This window comes from Phascolarctos cinereus, unplaced genomic scaffold, assembly GCF_003287225.1.
Source record: "Phascolarctos cinereus isolate Bilbo 61053 unplaced genomic scaffold, phaCin_HiC Scaffold_2;HRSCAF=192, whole genome shotgun sequence".
Lineage (NCBI taxonomy): Eukaryota > Metazoa > Chordata > Mammalia > Diprotodontia > Phascolarctidae > Phascolarctos > Phascolarctos cinereus.
The window spans coordinates 282,711,858-282,724,452 of record NW_027555625.1 but is presented as its reverse complement, the minus strand read 5'-3'; the positions used below and the strand labels follow the sequence as shown (position 1 = coordinate 282,724,452).

At 37.9% G+C, this 12,595-nt stretch overlaps 1 long non-coding RNA gene and 1 pseudogene across 1 annotated transcript in view; one reads left to right on the top strand and one right to left on the bottom strand.

Moving 5' to 3' along the window:
• The window catches only part of LOC144455907 (uncharacterized), a 50,015-nt gene that overhangs the window by 16,435 nt on the left and 20,985 nt on the right, over window positions 1-12,595 (top strand). The gene's annotated exons all lie outside the window — the stretch shown is intronic.
• Window positions 4,678-5,443, bottom strand: LOC110207351 (peroxiredoxin-4 pseudogene; annotated as a pseudogene).

Genomic DNA, 12,595 nt, shown 5'->3' with positions numbered 1-12,595 from the left:
TACACGCTAGAGATGCAAACAGAAAAACTGAGGCAGTACCTGCTCTCAGAGCTCACAGTCTATTTGAGGGAGACAATACATAAAAGTAAGTTGAGCTGCATGGTGGATAGAAAGATCTGGAACTCCTAAGGCTACAATGATAGGGTTGATGGCAAAGCCCAGGGATACTGAAATGCATTTTATCTTTGTGTCTTTAGCATCCATGAGGGACTCAATCTGAACTCACAGGGCCAGATTTCATCCTGAGCGTCGTGACTTCAAAGAAGGACATTCATTTTCTAGCTCAATGCCCCACCTCCAGAATATAATCCCAGGAAAATCTCCAAAGTAAAACTTAGATATGGTTTGTGCTTATGCTCTTCTCAAAAGGAAAGAGTACCTTATGGAAAAGGTGTTCAGTGTACAATATGGATTTTAGATATAATGCCTGTTCACCATAGAAAATGCTCAAAACACAAATGACTCAGCAGCATGCATTAACAAAAACAGAAAAATACCACAGTAATCCATCATATTCATTATGTTCTCCCAAGAGGTAAAGACAATTTTGTGTGACTATGAAAAAAAAATTTCACTTTCACATTGTCCTCAAATCTTTACTGTCAGAGCAAGGTCCAGCTCTCTTAGCCAACCAGGCTTTTCTGGCAATGGTGCTTTTTATTTCTTTTAAGAATCAGTGCCGTGATGGGAATCATCCCTCATTGGGCAGCTAGCATCTATTTTAAAACCTCTTGAATTAATGAAGTAGTACCTACCAACGCTAATGACATCCATCTTGCCAGATCATTGTTCACTGTTCTATACCCAAGGGGTTAACCAAAAGAGGCAGAAGCAGCAAGTGGCCATTATTGTTAAGTTTTCTGAGTGAGAATTTGCACTTGGAAATAGGCCAATATTACTTGCTACCTGTGTGAGTTTTGGCAAATAACTTTTCTGGACTTCAGTTTTCTCACCTGTGAAATGGAACAGTTGAAAAAAGAGCATGCATATGAAGCACTTTGAATGTCAGAATATAAACATTAGATATTATTTTGTCACCTTTTATCCATTTCTCTTTTTCCTCTTTGCCTGTATCCTGTTTCTTCTCCCTTTCTTATCTTTTTTGTTCTTTCTCCACTGAACTGTGAATATCATACCCACAGAGACATATATCATACATATGTGTATATATGTATACATACACATATGTATATGTGTATACACACACATAAACTTAGAAATACAGATGATGGGACAAAAATTACTGAAAAATATAAAGGGTTTGGTGTTATAATATTGCACAATTATAAAGTGTTAGAAGTTTGTAAAGCACTTTCCCCACAATAAGCCTATGATAGGTAATACAAGTAGTATTATAATTTTACAGATGAGGAAACTGAGGCTTAGGTGATAAATGACTTGTTAAATGTGATATATCAAATAACTGTCAGGGCCAGGATTAAAACTGTGGTCTTTAACTCACTATAGAAAAAAAAATACCATTTAGGCAAGGTGATAATTTTATCAGGAAAAAAAAACTCTATTCAGACAATTGAATTTCTCTGTGGGTGCTATAACATGCCAGGTTTGTGATCTGTTTCCCTAACATCTTGTCTGTTTCTCCTTCTATCCAGGTATTCTATAGTGTACCACCCCACCCACAACAACACTTTTGATTCTCTTTCTCCCTGTGTTGATCTTAACCTTCATGCTCTCCTCATCATCCCTTACTATGGTTTCTGCATTCCTTCACATCACTATTTCTTATTAATAAACAATATTATTGCAGTGATCATTTTGTTATATTCTTTTTGGGGGGTTTTTTGTTATATTCTTTTTGAATAAGGTATACCCTTTCATTGTCCTGTTCCAGACATGAGTCTTATCCCATTAAATCTTAACAAAAGACATGAAATTTGGTTTTTCTCATTGCATTAGGATCTCTAGTTTGCCTTGTTCATTGTGCTTTCACTCAGCATTTGTATGCTGTCAACTGAGGACATGGTTTTTCTGGCTTGTTCCTTTTTTAGGCATTGTATCTTGTTGATTACTGATCCCTTCGGTTATCAGCAAACAACAAATAACCTTTTGGCTATTTAGAATAGGGAAATGTAAAGTCTTGACTCTCCCTTTATCCAGCCTGAAGAATAGTGGGCTTTAAGACAAGTCATGTGACTGGATTCAGGAAGATAGTTTCTGTTATTAACTGTGTAGGACTCTTGATTCAAAAGATATTTATTCCTAGAAAGGGGGACTCTCCACTGACCTTCAAAACGATTCATCAGAGCTTGGAATTCAGCAGGTGCAATATTGATTCTAAACTTCAAGAAGGAATGGTGGATTAGGGTTAGCCACCCAGCTGAACTCTCCCAACATTCCCCTCCAAACAACTTTAAAATAATATCTCAAATCAAACTTTGAAACAGCAGAGCCAACAAAAGGTTGAAGTGAGACATTTTTCAGTCTGAGAAAACTTAAGAGGTCAGCAGGAGAAGTCTGTGACACAAGGGTGGGGACCATTCTGGAGCCCACAGACATGGCAGCAGCCCAGCAGGGGCAGCTTCAGGAGCTCTTAGCCCAGAGATTGTAAAGGGATTAGACAACTAGTCAGAAAGACTTTATAGGGAACACTTTGCTGGCCCTAGGTACAACTGTTTCTTATTGGCACCTCTATTGCCCATATGCAGTTCTGAGTCATGGTTCCATGGTGTGCTGGTGGTCAGTCACAAGGGAGCAGGGGCCCTGGTCACAGCACAAAAGCAAAGAGGAGCACTAGCACTTGCAACTGAGTGGGATTAGGGGCCCTTCCTGGATAAAGACCAGAGCACAGAATAGGAGAGCAGTGAGTGACCATACCTCTCCCAGGATCATACCACCTTGGAAGACCCCCAGAACTAGCTCTGAAAAGAGAGAACAAAAAAGCCTAAAGCCTGGGACAGTGCCTCCCCAGCCCCAGGTGAGCAAAGCCCAACTTTAACATAAAGTTTAAAGTAAAAAAAAAAAAGTAGGCAGGGAAAGTCAGCAAACAACAATAACAAAAAAAGAAAGAAAAAAAGAATTTGACAATGAAAAGCTACTACTGTGGGCAGGGAAGACCTAGACATAAACTTAGAAGAAGACAACAATGTGAAAACAGCTACCAAAAAAAGCCTCAAAAAAAATGCTAATTGCACCCAAAGACTACAAGAATTCCTAGAAGTGTGAAAGAAAGAAAGAAGGAAGGAAGGAAGGAAAGGGGAAGGAAGGAAAGAAAGGAGAAGGAAGGAAGGGAAGAAAAAAGAAAGAAAGAAAGAGAGAGAAAGAAAGAAAAAGAAAGAGAAAGAAAGAAAGAAAGAAAGAAAGAAAGAAAGAAAGAAAGAAAGAAAGAAGAAAGAAAGAAAGAAAGAAAGAAAGAAAGAAAGAAAGAAAGAAAGAAGTAGAGGAAAAATTGGAAAAAATGAGAATGATGCAAGAAAGTTATGAAAAGAGAATTAGCAACTTGGTAAAAGAGGCACAAAAAGTACTGAAGAAAATAATATCTTAAAAAACAGAATTGGCAAAATGGTAAAAGAGGCACAGAAATCCACTGAAGAGAACTTTTTAAAAAACAGAATTGGCCAGATAGAAAAAGAGGCACAAAATTTCACTGAAGAAAATAATTCCTTAAAAATTTGAATTGGGGAAGCAAAAGTTAATGACTTCATGAAACATCAAGAAACAATAAAACAAAGTCAAAAGAATGGAAAAAATAGAAGAAAATGTGAACTATCTCATTGGAAAAACAACTACCCTGGAAAACAGATCAAGGAGAGATAATTTAAGAATTATTGGACTAGATTCTGGGAAGATGGCAGAATAAGGCAGGAAATTACCTGGCTCTTCCAAATTCCCCCACAAATAATTTAAAATGCCTCAAACTGAACGTTAGAGCAACAGAAATAATTAAAATGGATATTTAATGAATTAAAGGCTTTCAGGTATTCTTCAGGAAAAGACTAGAACTGAACAGCAAATATGACCTATAAGAATCAAGAAAAACATAAGCAGGTAAATGTGAAAGACCAATTATAATTAATAAGATCAGATGGTTTACTTCTTCTATGGAAAGACATTATTTGTAACCCTTAAGGATGTTGTCATTACTAGGATAATTTGAAAGAGCATACATAGTTAGAAGGCTTTGAATTGAGTTGAGTATGATGGGATAACTCTAAAAAATAAAATCAGGTAGGGAGAGGTAAAATGGAGCAATTATCTCATGCAAAGAAGGTGTGAATGGAAAGACTGTTAACACTTGAGGGAAGGAGCAGGTAATGGGCTGGTAGTACTAGAACCTTATTTTCATTAGAACTAGGTGAAAGAAGGAATAACATACATCTAGGAAGGTATAAAAGTCTTCTTAAGTTACAGAGAAATAAAGTGAGGGAATAGGATAAGGGAGGGACTCTTAAGATATGCAGATTAAGAAATAGGAGGACTAGGAGAGAGGACAAGAGAGGAACTCTTAAAAGAGGCAGTGATCAGAAGTAAGTTAGATGTCTGAGGAGGGATAGGGTAAAAAAAGAGGGAGAGAAGGCCTTCTCTAATGTAGGATGGGGAGGGAAGAAGACAGTTCAAAACTTAAAATGTAACAAAAAATTAATTCAATTTATTTTTTTTATCAAAACAACTAAAGTTTTATTTGTAACCTTTGAACTAGATGTGACCTGAACAAACATTTCAATTTTGTTTATCGCAATACTTCAGTTTTCCTGCTGTATCTGGAATTATCGTTTCAGTACCAGGTTTCCAACTAGCAGGGCAGACTTCTCCATGTTTGTCAGTGTACTGGAATGCTTGGACTTAACGTAGTGTTTCATCAACTGATCTGCCAACAGGAAGGTCATTCATTGTAATCTGTCAGAGGATCCCTTTATCATTAATAATGAAAAGGCCTCTTAGAGTGTGACCTGAGTCTTCCAGATAAACTTCATAATCCTTTGAAATTTGGTGTGTCAGATCTGAAAGAAGTGGAATTTTCATTGGCCCAAGGCCTCCTTGCTTCTGAGGGGTATTAATCCATGCCAGATGGGTAAACTGTGAATCAACAACAACTTCAGTATTTGTAGCTTTGAATTCTTCAATTTTGTCACCAAAAGCAATAATTTCAGTAGGACACACAAAAGTGAAGTCAAGTGGATAGAAGATGAAAACCAAATATTTTCCTCGATAATTGGTTAATTTGAGCTCCTTAAATTCTCCATTTATCACAGCTATTCCTTCCCAATAAAGTGCTGACTTAGAAATCTTGGCCAGCTGAGATGCAGGGAGTGGTCCAACACTGTCATGTGGGCTGCCTCTCTCAGGCACACTTGGCCGGGGCTGGCAGGCTTCTTGGCCACCTTGCCCTGCAAGGGTGCAGCCTGCAGCAGCACCAGCAGCAATAGCAGCACTGCCGTTGCTGAGGCTTCCCTCACCACAGCAGCGCAGCCCATGGGGCCAACTGAACTCCTCCATGGCCATGCAAGGGAAGTGCTCAATTTATTTTTTTTAAAAGAATTATTGAATTACCTGAAAGTTGTGATCAAAAAAGAACCTAGACAGCATATTTCAAGAAATTATCAAGAAAAATTGCCATGATATCTTAGATGTAGAAGGAAAAATAGAAATTAAAAGAATCCACCAATCACTTCCTGAAAAAGATCCCAAAATGAAAATGCCCAGGAAAAATTACGGCCAAATTACAGAGCTCGCAGATCAAAGAGAAAAAATACTTCAAGCAGCCAGAAAGAAAAAAATGCAAATATTGTAGAGCCACACAAGCTTTAAAGTCTTCCATATTAAAGGGGGCTTGGAATATGTTATTCCAGAAGGTGAAGGAGCTAGGTTTACAACCAAAAATAGTTTATCTAGTGAAATCCTTCAGGGGGAAAAGTGGATATTTAATGAAATAGAGGAATTTCAAGCATTCCTGATGGAAAGATCAGCACTAAATAGAAAATTTAACATTCAAGCACAAGACTCAAGAGAAGCATAAAAAAGGTAAACATGAAAGAGTAATCATAAGGGACTCAGTATTAAGCTGTTTACATTCCCATATGGGAAGATGATACAGGTAACTCCTAAGAACGTTATCATTATTAGGCAATTAAACGGAGTTTACATGGAAGGCATGGGTGTGAGTTGATTATGTTGGAATAATCTCAAAAAAAATGAAGTGGCAAGAAAGAGGGATGCCCTGGGAGAAGGGAGAAGAAAGAGGTAGAATGGGGAAAAAATTCTCACCTGAAAGAGACACACAAAGAAAAGCTTTTTACAGTGTAGGAGAAAGGGGCGGAGGGCAATGCTTGAAACTTACCCTCATTAGAATTGGTTCAAAGAGGGAATACACACACAGAGAGAAAGAGAGAGTTGTATACAGAAATGCAACTTACCCAAGAGAGTAATAGGAAAGGAAGGGGACTGTAGAAGAGGGTATGATAAAAGGGAGAACAGATTAAGGGGGGCAGTAGTTAGAAGCAAAATAGTCTTTTAAGAAGGGACAGGATAAAAAGAAGAAACAAGCAGTTGGGATAGAGGAAAATACACAGCAGTCATAACTGTGAATTTGAATGGGATGAGCCCACCCATAAAATAGAAGCAGCAGAATGGGTTAGATAATCTAATCCATAATCTAACAATATGTTGTTACAAGAGACACACTGGAAAACAGTTAAGGGGTGGGCAGCTAGGTCTCACAGTGGATAGAGCACCAGCCCTGGAGTCAGGAAGACCTGAGTTCAAATTTGGCTTCTGACACTTGACACTTCCTAGCTGTGTGACCCTGGGCAAGTCACTTAACTCTATTGCCTAGCAAAAAAAAAAATGTTAAAGGGCTGGAGCAGAATCCAGTATGCTTCAGCTGAAGTTAAAAAGGATGGTAGCAATTATGATCTCAGACAAAGCAAAAGCAAAAACAAACCTAATTAAGAGATAAAGAGGGAAAATACCTTGTGCTAAAAGGTATCATAAACAATGAAGAAACAATATCAAAAAATTTTACAGCAAGTTTCTCTAATAAAGGCCTAATTTGGGGGCAGCTAGGTGGCACAGTGAATAGAGCACCGGCCTTGGAGTCAGGAGAACCTGAGTTCAAATCCAGCCTCAGACACATAATACTCACTACCTGTGTGACTTTAGGCAAGTCACTTAACCCCAATTGCCTCATATAAAAAAACAGAAATAAGAACCAATTTCTCAGCTAGACATACATGAATGAATACATACGTGTGTATGAGTATCAGACTAAGTCAAATTTATAAAAAAAAAAAGCCATTTCCCAATTGATAAGAAATCAAAGCTATCTGTAGTCACAGAAGAAATGCTCTAAATCGCTGATTAGAGAAGTGCAAATTAAACCAACCATGAGGTACCACCTCACACTTACCAGAAAAGACAAATGCTGGAAGGGATAAGGGAAACATAGGTATACTAATGAACTACTGGTAGAGTAGTGAACTGTCTATCCATTCTTGGAAAACAATTTGGAGCAATGCCCAAAAAGCTATAAAACTCTGCATACCCTTTGACTCACCAATACTGCTATTAGGTCTGTACATTAAAGAGATAAAAGGAAAAAGACCTATATGTACAAAAATATAGCCATTCTTTTTGTAGTAACAAAGAATTGGAAATCAGGGGGATGCTTATCAATTGGGGAATGACTGAAGTTGTGGCATGTGATTATGATGGAATACTATTATGCTGTAAGAAATGATGAAGGGGGTGCTTTCAGAAAAAAAGCATGGCAAGACCTATATGAACTGATGTAAAATGAAGTGAGAAGAACTAGGAGATCGCTGTGCACAGCAGTAATGTTGTAATGATGACCATCTGTGAAAGACTTGGCTACTCTGATCAATAAAATGATCCAAAACCATTCAGAGGATTCATGATTAAAAAATAAATGCTATCCATCTCCAGAGAGAGCGCTGATGAATTCTGAATGCAAATTGAAGTATAATTTTCTCACTTTACCTTTCTTTTGAAATATGGCTATTATGGTTTTGCATGATTTCACTTGTATCATTGCTGGCCTTCTCAGTGAGGGGGGGTGGGAGAGAGAGAGATATTTTGGAACTCAAAATTTAAGAAGAAAAGAAGGTTTAAAATAATAAATTTAATGTTTTTAATCTAAAAAAACTACTGTTCTCCCAGAGTGAAGCATGTTTTTAATGTACATTAAAAAGATAATAAAAATAAACTTGAAAAAAAATTACTGAGGATGCCTAGATCTTTACAAGCAGGAACCAAAACTCTGTAAAGACACAGGTCTTCTGAAGAACTTAGCTCTTTAAAATATGTCTCTTCTTTTCTTTGTAGCTGGAAAAAAGGGGGGAGAAAACCTGAAAACTCTGGTCCATTTCTCCTTGCAGTTGGATAGAGGAAAAATGCTTTTGTGTAGTTTCTTTTCTTCCAAGAGGGTAAAAGGGCACTCCACCACTGCTCCATTACTCTCTGGTTGCAACACTGGAGGATCCATGTAGTCCTAGAACTACATTTCCCTTGACAAACAAAATTTATAGTCATTTTCACAAAGGCCATTACCTCCATCTCAGCCTCAAGACCATGTTTGATGTAAGAAAATTCATAACAGTTAGAATTATCCACAAGTCAAAAGGAATGCTTCAAAAAAGTAACAGATTTGGAAGTGGAGTTAAGATAGCTGACAATGAAGTAGCACAGTGATATTCTATCACCACCACCACCCCCAAACTCCTTCAAACAGATTTAAGAAACATACCAAACTGAATCCTGAAGGGGGAATCCAAAGAAAAGTCAGTCATTTTTCCAGCCCATCAGAGTAGGGAGACAGGAGACAGACAGACAGACATTGGGGAGGGGATCTGGCTGGGAGTACATAAATAGGCAAAGTGCCAACAGGCAATTTTATTCTCCATTTCCCAGTTCTGTGTCACAGATTCAAGGCAGACAGAGGAGGTGTCTTTGCATAGGGTGGCATTCCAAGGTAAGAGGAGGCACAGGCTTTAGGCTGTGTGCCAAGAGAGGATCAAGTTCAGAAACATGCAGCAGCAGTGTGCAGAGTTGGGTCTCAGTTCTAGTTTATTCCAGTCTGAAGCTTGCAGAGGGATAACCAGGGTAAGAATCCCTGATGAAAGGGGGACCTGCAGAGCTTCCCAGTGGCTAAATACAATAGCATTCTACTGTTGCTCAGAACCAAACCCAGGTCAGGAACTTGCAGAGCCCAGACTGGGAGAAAGAGGGGGCAGGGCAGGAGCAGGGAGATGTGACACAGCAAGCAACATTGCCCTGAAACAGACAACTGACTGAAGTGTTCCTAAGATCCCAGAATAACACAACATTCAGTACCCTCAAGAAACCAATAGGACCATCCTAGATGTTCCCTCCCGGAACTTGCAGAGCCCAGCCCTAACATCGTCACAAGTCAGGATCTAGCCTGGAAGAATGAGCAAACAAAAAAGAATCCCACTGTAAAAAGCTATTATGGTGACAAGGATGCTTAAATGATGCCAAAACATCTGCAAGATGAGATCCCTTCAAAGAAAAAACACAACAGAGGCCCAAATTTAACTAGAATTCCTAGAAAATAGGAAGAAAGTTTTAATTTTTTAATTAAATGAGAGTATTAGAGAAAAAATAGAAAAGAAATGAGAGCTGTAGAAGAAAGAATTGGTGGGGCAGCTAGGTGTTGCAGTGAATAGAGCACTGGCCATGAAGTCAGAAGGATCTGAGTTCAAATCCTGTCTCAGACACTTAACACTTACTAGCTGTGTGACCCTAGGCAAGTCACTTAACCCTAATTGCCTTGCCAGAAAAAAAAAGAAAGAGAAAGAATTGGGAATTAGTAGCTTAGCACAAAAGGAACAAAACAGTTCCCAAGCAAAGAAACTCTTAAAATTAAAATGGACCAAATAGAAGCCAATAACTCCATGAGACAACAAGAAATATTAAAGTCAAAAGACTGAAAAACAAAACAATGTAAGATATCTCATAGCAAAAAGAATTGACCCAGAAAACAAATCAAGGAGAAATCATTTAAGAATTTTTGGACTACTTGAATGTTATGACCAAATAAAGAGCATAGATATTCTAGTTCAAGAAATCTTAAAACTATTTGGTCTCTTCAAACCATAGGACAAAAAAATAGAAAGAATCTCACAGTTGCCACCTGAAAATAAAATGCCAAAATGAAAACTCCCAGGAAAATCCAGAAACTCCAGAGGTCTGAGGCCAAAGAAAAAATACTGCTAGCATTTAAAAAGAAAGAATTCAACTATCAAGGAGCCATAGGCAGGATCACATAAAATTTAGCAGCCCTGCTATAAAGGATCAGAGAGCTTGGGCTGTGACATTCCAGAAGGCAAAACATATAGGCTTACAACCAAGAACAACTTACCCAGAAAAACTGAGTATAGTCAGTCCTATGGGGAGAATGGGAAAATGGACCTTTAATGACATGGAGAACTTCCAGGCATTCCTAATCAGACACCAGAGCTACATAGAAACTTTGAAGTTCAAACCCAGAAGTTAAAAGAAACATAAAAAAAGCAAACATGAATACCAATGATAAAGGGCTAAACAAGAATAAACTGCTTACATTCTAATATAGGAAAATGATACATGTGTCTTTTCTGAACCCTATCATCAGGATCTATTGATGGAGTCTAATTAGACAAGGCCTAGAAGTGATTTTATTGTGCCTTGATCTTAAAAGAAGAATAGAGGGTAAGAGAAATACACTTACAGGATGGGTGGTGGAGAAATGTAGGGAAAATTATCTCACATCAGTATGCAAGCAGACATCTATACAAACAAACAGAAGGGGTAGGAGGAGATGGCTGACACTTGAGTTTCACTCTCATCTGTACTAATCAAAGGAGGGAAGAACCACGTGCACACACATTTGGGTACAGAAATACATTTTACTCAACAGAGAAGTGAGAGGGAAAGGGGAGAAGGAGAAAGGGTAGATTAAGTGATTCATCTTAGGCAAAACAAATTCTAAGGATAAAAAAAAATCTTTTGAGGTGGCAAAGAATGGGAATCCAGTGGAGGTTTCAATAAATTACAGAATGACTGAGCAAGTTATGAGTTATAAATACGATGGAATACATTTTTGCTATAAGAAATGATAAAGAGAATAGTTTCAGAAGAATCTGGGCAGACGTATATGAACTGATACAGAGTGAAGTGAACAGAACCAGAACAATTTATACAAATAACAACGTGGAAAGGCAAACTACTTTGAAAAATTAGGAACTTTCATCAATATAATGACTAACCATGATAGGGATAATGATGAAACATGCCTACCTCTTGATAGAGAGGTAAAGGAATCAATGCAGAATGAAACTTTTTTTTGAACATAGCTAATATAGAAATTTGTTTTGCTTGACTATACATGTTTGCAATAGATTTTATTCTTTCATCCTCATTTGAGGGGAGTAGGGTGAGAGGGAGAGAAGGTGCAATTTTGCTGATTGAAAAAAGTAATGAGTTATCATTTACCAGAGGTATTTTAGAAAAAGTTGATGACTACCCAATTATGTTATAAAAGGATTTTTGTTGAGCTATGTTTTGGACCCCTTAGCCTCTAAGGTTCCTTCCAGCTCTGTGATTCTTTGACTCTGATTTAGATGGCCTATAAATCCTATGATCCTATGAATTATGACTTACAAGATTTACAAGCTATAGTAAGACACAAGGGAGAACTCCACAGAAAATGCTAGAGAAAATTTAGAGGAGGGAGATCTTACTTCAGCTAGGGAAGTATGTGTGTTGAGGGATAGCATTATAGAAAGCTTTAAGAAGTGGTTGCACCTGAATTGAACCTTAAAAGAAGTGAAAGACTTGATAGATTAAGAGAAGTAGAGTTCATTCTAGGCATGAGAGACGTCATGAGAAAAGACACGGAGATTGGAGAGGGCAATATGAGAATAGGAGATGGAGAGTAGTCCACTTAAGCTGTAAGTTCACTAAAGGAAGGGGGCAGGCAACAGATTACCTAGGGCCTTGGATGCCAGGAGTTTATACTTTACTTGTTAAACAATGAGGAGCCACTGCATGTTTCTGAGTAGAGAGGTGATAAGATTGTAGTGGTACATTAGGAAGATTACTTGTGCAATGTACATTACTTGTGCATCCAAATTTGTAAAATTCTTCCCTTAATTATTGCCAGCTGTGTCTTGGCTGCTTCTGATAGCAGAACTATCCCATGTGTCTGATGACTGGTTTGTTCCCCCCAGGATTCCCATTGCATGCACTGAAGTAGAGGGAGGTCACTTTGGGCAATATGAATAAATTTAGTGAATTAGATTTTTTTTTTGCTAATGGGCATCTCCTGTTCCCCCATCATGTGGAATAAAAAAGCTTTCTTCTGTACATTGTTTCCAGAAAACATTTCTAAAGCTAACATTTGTCAGTTTTATTCTTACAGTAATGAGTAGTGTACGTGGGATAGTACATATTTGTGTGACTTAGCTTTATGTGCTGTCTGAGAATTTGATAAATGTAAGCCATTCACTGTTAAAACATAGGAGTACCCAAGTGTTTCATTTGGCCAAGTACACAATAACAGTACTTTTTTTATCCTGTGTATATAAAGATGTCATTAGATCCAGGCGCATACATGTCTTAA